General features: G+C 28.4%; 1 protein-coding gene across 1 annotated transcript in view; it reads left to right on the top strand.

The window, feature by feature from the left end:
* Positions 1-13,030, top strand: part of LOC113378429 — a 295,400-nt gene that overhangs the window by 223,879 nt on the left and 58,491 nt on the right. The gene's annotated exons all lie outside the window — the stretch shown is intronic.

Here is a 13,030-nt window from a genome sequence, read left to right as displayed (position 1 = left end):
CAACAATATGTTCTGACTGCTAATTAAATAATGTTAAAAAAAAGTATGGAAGTGAGCTTCAGAATTTCAGTCAGAATTAAAATTAAAATTCAAATTATTTTAGATAAACAAAAATTTTTTTTTTCGGAAAAAAAATTTAAACAAAAATTTTTTTTCCAAAAGCAATTATTTTGTCAAAATAAGAAGAAAGATTTTTGAATCATTTAATTTAATCAGTTCTCTCAAAAACTGCAATTTTTTGTACATTTAGCTCTGTATCTTCGAAATGGCTGGACCTGCCCCTGCCAAAAACTAATTACCTCTTCTCCCAATAATTACAAATTGAATGATTTTTATTTTTTGCACTTTTTGCATTTTTATTTTTTGGTTCTTCGTAACGGCTGGACCTGCCTTTGCCAAAAACTAATCAGCACATCTCCCTATCAATAGAAATCGAAAGTTTTTTGAAACATTCAAATAGGTGCGCCCAAAAACATGAATAAAAAAATGCGGACACACAAAACACACACAAACATTCATTTTTTTGAGGTATGCCAAAATATTCAGAAACCTTCAAAACGTAAACATATGCAAAAATTTTCATTTTCGATTTTCGGGCATTACTATAACTTACCCTACGTCAAGTTAATAAATGAATTTCTCTATTTGGGAAGTCACAAAAAGAGAGATTATTCAGTTCTACAATTGAATAGTTCGTTATTCTAAAGCTAATAAATTCATTCACAGATTTTGAAGCAATTTTTATAAATCAAGTTTTATTACTTAAGTTTCATTACTCATTGTCAGACGGTGTATAAAAAATGATTAACCAAGTTTCAAATATTATCCAATAAAAATAGGCGAAAGCACCAAAAGTGTTCTGAAGACTATTATATTTTGTATTAGTACATTGTTTTGTGAAAATGTGACAGGCAGAAGGCTAAGAAATGTAACATAAAGTTGAAATTTTGAAGGTGAATATTTCAAGATTTTGAACCTAGCTGTATATATGCGTACATTGTGTATAGAGAGATTACGAGTAAAAACATTTTAGGAATTTTAACAAAAATTCGTGATTTTTGTTTTAGTTACATTTTTTATTTGGTGATGCATATTCAAAATCTCTAGATAATCAAGTTTTTATCAGCACTGTCCATAAGTTCGGCTTTGTCTGGACGAAAAACTTGTCATATAAAATTTTGCGAAAAGAAACAACAACCAGCTGTAAGTGGAATTCTGTCTTAAGGCAATTAGGGCATCGTGCCTTAAAGCAAATTGCTGGAACTTCCCCTACCGCAATTCAAAATTCGAGTAATTAAAAATAATCAATAAAAGTTGATCAATGACTTGAAACTTTTAATAGAATTTCGAACCATATTAAATCATTCTATCTTAAATAATTTATTTTGAAATATTTTGGAAATTCTGAATTTTTTTTCAAAGCAATCGTACTGCTTTAACTGCATACGGACGAAATATCGAAGCGCGTAAGCGCCGCACACATTCACACACACATACATCCATTTTTTCTAAGGTATGCCAAAATATTCCGAAACCTTTGAAACGTAAAGATATATAAAAATTTCCATTTTCGATTTTTTTCCGATTACTATAACTTGCCCTACGGGAAGTTAATAATTTTAGATGAAACTTAATGTGTATTTCTTTTATTTATATACATTGAACAATAATACAATCATTATCTGAATTAATTATTCAAATAGATAACTTTTTCATTGTAGGTCAATTTGACCGCGGGCGGTAGATATATAGTGTTAAGGAACATTTACAAATGTCAGAATAAAGCTTATCTTGTGCATGTAAACTATTATAAATGAAAAATAAACTTCAAATTTTTGGTTTGAGTTCAAAAATAACAACAATCATCTATAATAATTACTATCGGCCACAAAAAATCAAATGAAAATTTTCATGAGACAACATGAAAATTTTCATCTAAAACAAACGAGAACAAATAAAACCAGGCTGAACACTATATGGAGTTCTATGAAATAATTCAATGGGCTTCCGAAAGAGATAAAGATGACCAAAGAAGAGAATAAATTTTAAAATTAAGTTAAAAGAATACTATAAAGAAAATCTAGATCAATAAATTAAACCAAAGTATGAATGTTAAGATGAATATACGATTGATTGAATTATAAAATAAATGATATAAGATATTGTAATGACCATATAATTTATAATAATGACATGTATAAAATAAATATATACTTTTGTATAGATATTTTGTGTGCTCTCTTACCGGACACTTTCGTCTATCTGAGATGCACAAAATTTATATGTATTATAATTTAAATAATTTAGGCAAGTTGCATGAACTTCTCGAAATGTGTAAGAATTGCGATTTCGAATAGAATTTTTTCAAACACATTTAAATTAAATGTAATTATATTAATTATATTGCACAGGTATTATATTGCCCTAAAATTTTAATTTTAATGAAATAATAATGTTTGACTCATCACACCACAAAGCAATTTTGACACAAATTTTGACTATAATATTTTTTCAAACTCATCAAAATTTGCAACATAAAACCATTTGTCGTAGGGCCGTAACATTTTAGTATGTTTTATAAGACCATGATATCTATTGACAAAAAAAAGTTCATAAAAGTTCTCTAAAACGTGGACGAAATTTTTTTTTCACTTTGCTGCTATTTACGAAGAAGCGGCTCAGCCGATCGTCGCACAAAACTGAGGAAATATAATCCGCATTGAAATACATCGATTGGCTTTTAAAGTTTTGAAATTGGTTCTGGCATTTTTAAGCAAACCTCGATGAAAGTTATGTCTCTGAAATGAATTTTATAACATTGAAGAATTTTGAAAACTAAAGGACTTGTCGTAGGGCCGTGATATTTAAGTATGATCATTAAAAAGAAAAAATCATAAAAATTGTCGAGAAAAAAATTTTTAACACTTCATTACAAGAAAATGTCCCGGCCGATCTCTACCAAAAACTAATCAGCACGATTCCCAACCAATATCTTTCGAACGGGTTTTGAATTTTCAAAATCGATTTAGAATTGCGGGCTAAAACGTTAACAATTTTTTTCTACTTTTCTGCTATTTACAAAGAAACGGCTTGTCTGATCGTCGCGCAAAGATAGTCCTCATCGAGATACATCGAATGATTTAAATTTTTGTAATCGGTCTAGCCGTTTTTGAGAAATCATCGATTTACGGTAAAAAATCTGTTCACTCATACACATAAACACACACATACTTTTTCCAAATTTGGTCCCATTCGATTCAGAAGGGCTTGCAATGTCGAGAAAACAAAAAATTAGCGAATCGATTTTTTTGATGAGAACATGAACTCCTTCTTCGGGAAGTTATAAAAATTGTCAAATGGCGAGCGTTTCCATTGCGCTCCGAGGCTACGGGCTACGCGTATGTTTGTCCTTGGACTTGGGCAGCTGCATGCTTATTGCGGCTCTCTTTTGTAATATAAATTCTGTGTTTGGCAATATAATTCACCGAGTTGATTTGTTTTTCATTATTGTTGACAAAACTTTCAAATCAATTTAATATTATTTATTATATCTAAATGCTTTTTATACCTACTTGATATATTATTTGCTAATTTGCTTTGAGCGGCGCTTAAAGATCCGCGGATAAAACGTCCATTACCGATATCTTAAAGACCAGTTAAGAATCTTTTAACAACAATATTTGAAAGTAGAGAGAAAAAGATGTACAAACAGCTATCGAATAACAGTTATCGAGAAATAAACGACAATGTTTGAAAATCCATAACAAAAGTATTTTCTTTCATCGTTAGCTTTTTTGGTTGCTAGCAGAACTATCGTTTCGTTTACACGACTTCAATATAATTTTTCAGTATACGTTATTTAATTGTTTTATAAGATGTAGTGTTAGTTTTAACTTAGTTAGATTCGAACGTTATTTTATATAATCTCTATAAAAGCTTACACGTGGGTGGGGTATAAAGTCCCAACTGAACCTTTACCTTGGCAAAGCTGTGAACAATAAAATATAGTAATAAATATTGTATTGATGCAAGATATGCGTGTAACCATGGAATGATATATGTTAAATAATATAAACATGTAACGATCAAGTATCTTGTCAAAAAAAGTTCTTCACGTGTTTATTTATAATCAATAAAGTCGATAAAGTTTAAATTATTATATATACAATAACGAAATCATTTCTTCCTATCATATTATGTAAACAAAACGCTTCCAAAGACAGAATAAAACACGGAAGCGTAGTCCTATAATCAACTTTAATTAATTTTTAAAATTCAACTATTGTTCGATTGACTATAATATTTTAGGATAATTGTTCAAGATAATTATAAAAAAAATGAACAGAATTTTATACAAGGTTTAAAAAACATAAATCGTAAAAGCATAAATTATATAATATCGTAGGTAAAAGAAAAACATAAGTATAATCGAATAATAAAGTTTTTTAATAAAAGTCCACAATTTGTGTTAACAAAGTTAATTCATTAAAAAAACTGTTTTTTTGTATTCTTAACTAGAAATAATTATTTTAAAAACATTTAAGTTATTTAGCATAAATCTCCGCCTTCCCCTACCGTTCCGGATTTCTATCATTAAAAATTGCCGTCTCGGTTTTGACTTTAAAAAATATGGTCACCTTCGCAAATTTTAACTAAACAATTTTGCATATAGTTATTAGTCATTGCATATTATTGAAATGAAATAGGTTTGACGAAAAATTTTGAAGACAAATGTGTGCAATACAAAATATCGATTCGGAAATGAATGATATGGAATATTGTTATTCAGTATAACAAATAACTTACAAGTGATTATTGGACAATTTGAGAAATTATTATATTTGTATATAACAAAATAGAATATTAACATTCCATAGGGTAAGTTATAGTAACCGCAGTTTTTTGCATATCTTTACGTTTCAAAGTTTTCTAAACATTTTGGCATACCTCAGAAAATATTTATGTATGTTTGTGTATGTTTGGATACAATTTTGCGTCGATGATTTTGTGAACACGAATCAGCCGATTTGAATAATTCAAAAAACATTGGATTCGATTAGATATTGACGGGATGACGTGCTAATTGGTTTAAGGCGAAGGCAGGCCCAGCCGTTTTGGAAATACAGAGCAAGAAGTGCCAAAAATGGTAATTTAGCTTTTTCAAAACTGAACGTCTGATTTGAATGATTCAAATAACATTTTAGTTCTATAGAGGAAACAAAGCGCCGATGAAATTTCTAGAAAGGCAGGTCCAAGAGTTTCGGAGTTGCAGAAAAAAAGTTAAAAAATAGATATTTGGCGGGAAAAAATGATCATTATACATGTGCACATCAAATTTTCAGATATTTTATGTTTTTTAAAAATAAGTACTAATTTTAATGTTTAATTTTTAAAATTCACATAATGGTTCAAACAAATTTCAAAATCATCAGAACATTTTTTTCTCAAGATTTTCCAAAATCTACAAAGTTTTATATTTTATAGAATTGTGGGAGTTGTAATGATTATGATAATATATTAAATTAGAAACTCCCATCATAAAAAATATATCAAATTTATTAACTATAAAAATATTTTGATATCAAAAATATACATGACATGTCCTATTGTTTTTTTACAAATCAAAACCAGCCTGCTTGATATACCCACAGAATTATAGAATTCAGTACAAAATTCAGTAAAAATGTACATATTTTAAGTTTGATGATTGATTTTGATAATTTTAATTTGAAGTTGCGTTGATAATTTTAAGCAGTTTTCTAAGAAATATAACCTCAAATTGATTTATTTATCTCGTTAATGTAAACGTTCTTAAGTGCATTGTGCGATACGATCGACGCTGTATAATATATGAAAGATATATAGTAATGATAATTATCTATTTAAAAATATTTAAACAATTGTTATTAATTATTGATCAATATTTATTGATTATTATATTGAATTATGGTACGAGAATTTCCAGCAACTTGCCTCAAGGCACGAGGCTATGCCCATTACTTACAATACTGTTTGATCGACATTAATTTAATTTGAGAAACACAGGCAAATTCTGTTTACCGCTCAAAACTTACCACCACCACATCGCTCTATGTTAGTGGTGGGTACACCACGTGTGTGATTCATATAGTTCGTCTTTGACCACTTTGCCGAAATCATCGCTTTTCTTTTGGTTTAGTTCGCTCTGCGTGTCGTGTTTGTGACTTCAGGTGATTATTGTGCTTTATTTGACTCAACTATAATAATGGTAAGTGATTGTAAAGTAATAATTTATATTTAATGATATATAAAATGATACATCCATCGAGATAAACGTGAAATTATGAATGAAACTATAAATATAGATTTTACTTAATTATTTTTACTTACTCGCAATTGAATAGCTGTTTCCAAAATAATTATTACAAAATATGAACATTATAAGCATGTAATTTAATTGCATCTGTTTTGTTCTCTAAAAATGTCCTAATAATCATCTGTATAACACACATATATTCAGTTTCCTAATATAAGTTCACTTAAGGGTTTACACCATTGTACATTTTTAGAAAAACCAAAGAAAAATTTTGAGGCTTAAAATATACTTTGATCCTTTTAGAATATGAGGAAAAATATTTCATACTTTAAACTTTCTTTTCTGCATGTAATTATGCGCGTCGTATTGCTCCGAACCGACACCGCTCAAATACATTAACAAAAAGCATTATAAAACAAAATGACAAGATTTATTTTCTTAAATATACTAACATATGCTATTATAAAGCATTTATATTGTATAAATACGCCGTAAATCATTTTTAACCAATAGATGTAAAGTGCAGTGTCAACACATATAAGGATTCACTATATTGCTGTGGATAATTTCAACGAATGGTTTAATCAACCTTTTGTAAATGATAATAGTTATGAAGACTAATATCAGCATCTAAACATGTATTATTTGTCTACTACAGTGGTATAACCCCTTAATTAGAATTGAAATGAAATTTTGTAACAGCATTTTTTTTTACTAAACATATTTTAATAGTGATGATAATTTGTTTAAATTATTTAAAAAATATAAACTATTATAAATTCAAATTGCAGTTGATCTGAAAAAACTCTACATATTATAAGCTTGCAATGTTAGGATTTGATTCAATCGCTTATAATTATCCTAATGTCGGCTAGAAATACTTTTATTCGCAGTTATTTTTAAAATATGTAAAATATTTGAAGCAGTAAACTGTTTAGATAAAAGTGCTCTATTTTATATTGAACAAATTCATTACAGATTTCGGATGGAAAAACTGATGGTCAGTTATCCGAAGGTTCTGATCATCAGCAGAAGACATATGACGTCCAAAATGAAAATGATTACATTGAGGAACTTAATAGCGCATGTGAAGAGATTCTTGCAAGTATAGAATCTGAAGACGAGCTAGAATATGATGACATAATGCTTTACAGATGTCATTATAAGTCATGTACATTTAGTACAACAGATTATCGCTATCTAAAATTTCATGTCAATTATTTTTGTCAGTCCAAAAAGTATTCTTGTAATTATTGTACCGAGAAATTCAAGTCATTTTATGATTTGTGGATGCATAAATATAAGGCTCACATGATGGAAGTCTTTTCTGAAGATTCATGGGCCGACATCAATTAATGACGATTGCATTTTTGCTAGATTTTTAAATAGTATGTAAGCTTTTTGTAAATCAAAATTATGCAGCAAATTTACCTAATTTTTATATTTTGGTGTCAAAATAAATAATTAATGTTACTATAAGGTTTTTTTATTTATTATTATTAACTATTATTATTAATTTAAATAATTAATTATTATTTATTAACCCTCATTTAATTTTGTGCGTTATAAATATAATACACCTATATTTACTCACGCACACCAATTAATAAAATAATCCGAAAATCATCCTAACAAAAATTATATTAGTATCATAATTATTAGAATATGAAATACAAAAACAACTAAAGAAGTGCGTAAAAATGATTTGAATAAAAAGGTAAATAATTGTTGACGAATAACATTAATGCTGAAAATAGAGTTTGTGTGCAATGAATTATTTGACTTGCAATTTGACTATCTTCATCTTCATTCATTGACTATCTTGAAGCGCATTTTCGAATTTTTAGCACAAAACCTACCAATGACCTATCAATGCAGGTCAAATTGACCGTTTCAAATTTTGTGTATAACTTTGACATTTTAATCGTTAAAATACCATTATCAAACCATATGACAATTCTTAGAATATACTAATAATATTTTCTTCAATCTTTGATGTTAGTTATTTTTTTATTTTCAAAAAAAATATTATATGGCCTAATTACCGCGGTAAGTCAATCTGACCGGTGGAAATTTATTTATGTAGCTGTTTCGATCGAAATGTAGGTGTAGATTTATACAAAATATACTAAATGAACCAGACTAATTTATAATAAAGTTCTGGATGGTGTGCTTAGTCAACAGGATTTACCTATTTGGGAAATTTAGTTTATATAATTTATGGGAAGTTGAGTTTACATAATTATATTTATAAAATGTTACATTACAGTATTTATTATAATCATAAACATTTAATATTTCTCGTTACGGTACGAAAAGTTCCAGCAATTTGCCTTAAGGCACGATGCCATACACCACTAGTTTTAAATTTTAATGAATTAATAATGTTTGACTCATCATATCACAAAAGCAATTTTGACAGAAATTTTGACTATAATATTTTCTCAAACTACAATTTTTAACATTAAACTATTTGTCGTAGGGCTGTAACATTTTAATATGTTTTATAAGACCATGATATCTATTGCCATAATAAGATTCATAAAAAATGGCAAAAAAATGTTTTCAACAGTTAATTTCAAGAAAACGGCAGAGAAAGTTGCCTAAAACTAATCAGTATCATTCCCAACCAGTTTTTTTCGAAAAGTTTTTGATTTTTAAAATTGATTCAGAATTGAGAGCAAAAATGTTGACGATTTTTTTTCACTTTTCTACTATTTACATAGTAACGGCTAAGCCGATCGTCGCATAAATCTGAGGAAAGATAATCCTCATCGAAATACATGGATTGGCTTTTAAATTTTTGAAATCGGTTCTGGCATTTTTAAACAAACGTCGATAAAATTCTAATTTTGACAAACGCGAAAAAACGATACTAATTTTTGCAAAATTTTACGAATTTTGAAAATTAAACGACTTGTCGTAGGGCTGTAATATTTTAGTATTATCTATAGAATATTATAATTATTATATTACCGAGAAAAAAAATCATAAAAATCGTCGAAATTTTTTTTAGCACTTTATTACAAGAAAACGGCCCGGCCGATCTTTACCAAGTAGTCAGCACGATTCCCAAATAACATCTTTCAAACGGATTTTGAATTTTCAAAATCGATTCAGAATTGCGGGCTAAACGTGGACGAAAAATTTTTTACTTTTCTGCTATTTACAAAAAAAAGGTTTGTCTGATCGTCGCGCAAAGACAGTCCTCATCGAGATACATCGAATGACTTAAATTTTTGAATTCGGTCTAGCCGTTTTTGAGAAATCATCGATTTACGGTAAAAAATCTGTTCACTCATACACATAAACACACACATACTTTTTCCAAATTTGGTCCCATTCGATTCAGAAGGGCTTGCAATGTCGAGAAAACAAAAAATTAGCGAATCGATTTTTTTGATGAGAACATGAACTCCTTCTTCGGGAAGTTATAAAAATTGTCAAATGGCGAGCGTTTCCATTGCGCTCCGAGGCTACGGGCTACGCGTATGTTTGTCCTTGGACTTGGGCAGCTGCATGCTTATTGCGGCTCTCTTTTGTAATATAAATTCTGTGTTTGGCAATATAATTCACCGAGTTGATTTGTTTTTCATTATTGTTGACAAAACTTTCAAATCAATTTAATATTATTTATTATATCTAAATGCTTTATATAACTACTTGATATATTATTTGCTAATTTGCTTTGAGAGGCGCTTAAAGATCCGCGAGTAAAAATGTCCATCGCCGCTATCTCAAAGATCAGTAGAGTTAAGAATTTTTTAACAACAATATTTAGTAGAGAGTAGTAGAGAGAAAAAGATGTACAAACAGCCATTACCTTGTATCTTACGACGTCGTTATCGAAAAATAAACGGCAATGTTTGAAAGAACAAAACAAAAGTATTTTCTTTCATCGTTAGTTTTTTCGGTTGCGAGCACTGTCGTTTACTTCACAAGACTTCAATATCATTTTTCAGTATACGTTATTCAATTGTTTTGTAAGATGTTGTAGTGTTATTTTTAACTTAGATTCAAACGTTATTTTATATAATCTCTATAAAATGATGGGTCGGGTATAAAGTACCAATTGAACCTTTACCTTGGCAAAGGTGGGAATAATAAAAAATAGTAAATCATGAAAAAAATTAAATTAATAAAAAATTTACAAGACTTAAATTAAATAAATAGTTACTTCAAGTTTGCTGATAAATATGTCTGACGAAAATACCAAATAAAGATTATATACAGTATTATACAGTCTGTACAAAATTCACATATGAATTTTATATTTTGCATCAGTTGAATAATGTAACTATCGTTCTGTAAAATTCATTTAAAACTAGTTGGTATTGGTATTTTGCCTTAAGGCAAGTGACATGAACTTTCCGATATGTGCAAATAATCGACTTAATCAATAAAAAATAAATTAATTTATGAGCGATTAAAAGTATTCCTAGTGGATTTATTACATATAATTGAAAACGAACGAACGAATTATTTTTATAATTGATCCAGTTTTCGTAGGGCTTTAATGGTGTATGTATGGATACAATTTTTCGGTCACGTTTTCGGGCGCACGGATCAACCGATTTGAATGGTTCAAAAAACATTCTATTTCTATTGATAGGAAGATGTGCTGATCAGTTTTTGGCAAAGGCAGGTCCAGCAGTTACGGAGATAAGCAAAGAGCAAAAGAGTGCAGAAAAAAATAAATTCTATACTTCTATTTCTCAATTAAAATACAAACTGTTCATAAAAACTCCGTTTTACTGATGCTTCGAATGTGAAGTAAGTTCCTTGTTTTTAAAAAGGTCATTAATAAGATTATTTTTGATTCTGGATTATTATGTTAAACTAGTCGTACATGGCATCGTGCCTTAAGCCAAATTGCTGGTGCTTTCCGTACCACAATTGAATACTCGAAAAAAAATATCAGTAACTAATAAATATTGATCAATGATAAATAACAATTGTTTTAAATGTTTTCAAATAGATAATTGTAAATTCTATGTATTTTATCGCTCATATAGCTTAATTCTTGCTGATAACCTCGATTATTTGGGGAACCGTATGCAAATTGCCTTATTAGGCAAAATATTTTTCAACTCGCTATATTATACGATAATTTTATACTATTTATCATTTGTACTTATGTTACATTCATTTCTTTCCTGTCTATCTGATAAACCGATGAATGGTTCGAACGCCTATGTAAACTATATGAGCGAAAAACACTGAAGTGTAATAATAAACAATGAAAAATACACTGGAGAAATATATAACAAATTGATAGCGATTTAGCAACAATTTTTGTTTTGCAAAATATAGTAGTATTTCAATATAAAATTCAAGATACATATGACGCATGCGTAAACTATATGAGCCAAAAACACTGAAGTATAATAATAAACAATGAAAAATACACTGGATAAATATATAACAAATTGATAGCGATTTAGCAACAATTTTTGTTTTGCAAAATATAGTAGTATTTCAATATAAAATTCAAGATACATATGACGCATGCGTAAACTATATGAGCCAAAAACACTGAAGTATAATAATAAACAATGAAAAATACACTGGATAAATATATAACAAATTGATAGCGATTTAGCAACAATTTTTGTTTTGCAAAATATAGTAGTATTTCAATATAAAATTCAAGATACATATGACGCATGTGTAAACTATATGAACCAAAAACACTGAAGTGTAATAATAAACAATGAAAAATACACTGGAGAAATATATAACAAATCGATAGCGATTTAGCAACAATTTTTGTTTTGCAAAATATAGTAGTATTTCAATATAAAATTCAAGATACATATGACGCATGATATGACTGAGAAGGTGCGCCAGTTATAAACAATTCTTGATTATTTTCAATTTACATTGATTTGATAATGATTATTATATGTTTTGAGTGTTGTATCAGTTCCAAATTTTATCTCAATGTTTTGTATTATACATTATTTACTAAATGAAATTTTCTATAAAATTATATTGATTTTAAAATATGTTGATTATTATAGTTAGGCTAGTTCAAGCCGTCGTACTGAAAATATAGATCAAAAATATGTTTTTAATTGAAAATAGGCGATTTCAAACACTGCGGTGTAAAATGGCAATGGGAAATATCTCATACTACTCTACCTTATCCGAATCTATCTGAGGATATATTATTTACGTTTAGAATAACGTATATGAATTATATATATATATATATATATATATATATATATATATATATATATATATATATATATATATATTAGAGATGGTAACTCACTCCGGAGTTATCACTCGGATACAACTCCTCCCTCGGAGTGAATCCGAGTGGAGTTGTTTCACAGGATTTGTCATATCCGACTTCCTTAAACTGGTATTAAATCTGTTAACTCGTACAGGCATTTAGTGTTTTTGTCGTTTTTGATTTGAGAAAGAAGCGGTCACTTTCTTGTTTCGCAGGCAGTTTTATGTCCTTTTTTAGGTATAAAAGTCAAAATAAATACCATTGTGTATTTTCCAAAAAATACAAAAATGTTACTTTAAAGATACAGAACAATGAAATTGTATTCAAGTGTGAATAGCTCAAATGTATAATTTATTGAATAGTAAGGGGTCACATTTCTAACTGCGACAATCTTTGGCCGTAAATATACCGAAAAATATACGAAACGAAATACATTTATTTAATATTGTTTTTCCATAGCCTGAAATAACATCACTTTAGAGTACATAATT

The sequence above is a fragment of the Ctenocephalides felis genome, unplaced genomic scaffold (genome assembly GCF_003426905.1).
Source record: "Ctenocephalides felis isolate EL2017-DRISC unplaced genomic scaffold, ASM342690v1 CF-g0.4_SCAFFOLD_01886, whole genome shotgun sequence".
Lineage (NCBI taxonomy): Eukaryota > Metazoa > Arthropoda > Insecta > Siphonaptera > Pulicidae > Ctenocephalides > Ctenocephalides felis.
This window is presented reverse-complemented; position numbering and strand designations above follow the sequence as displayed.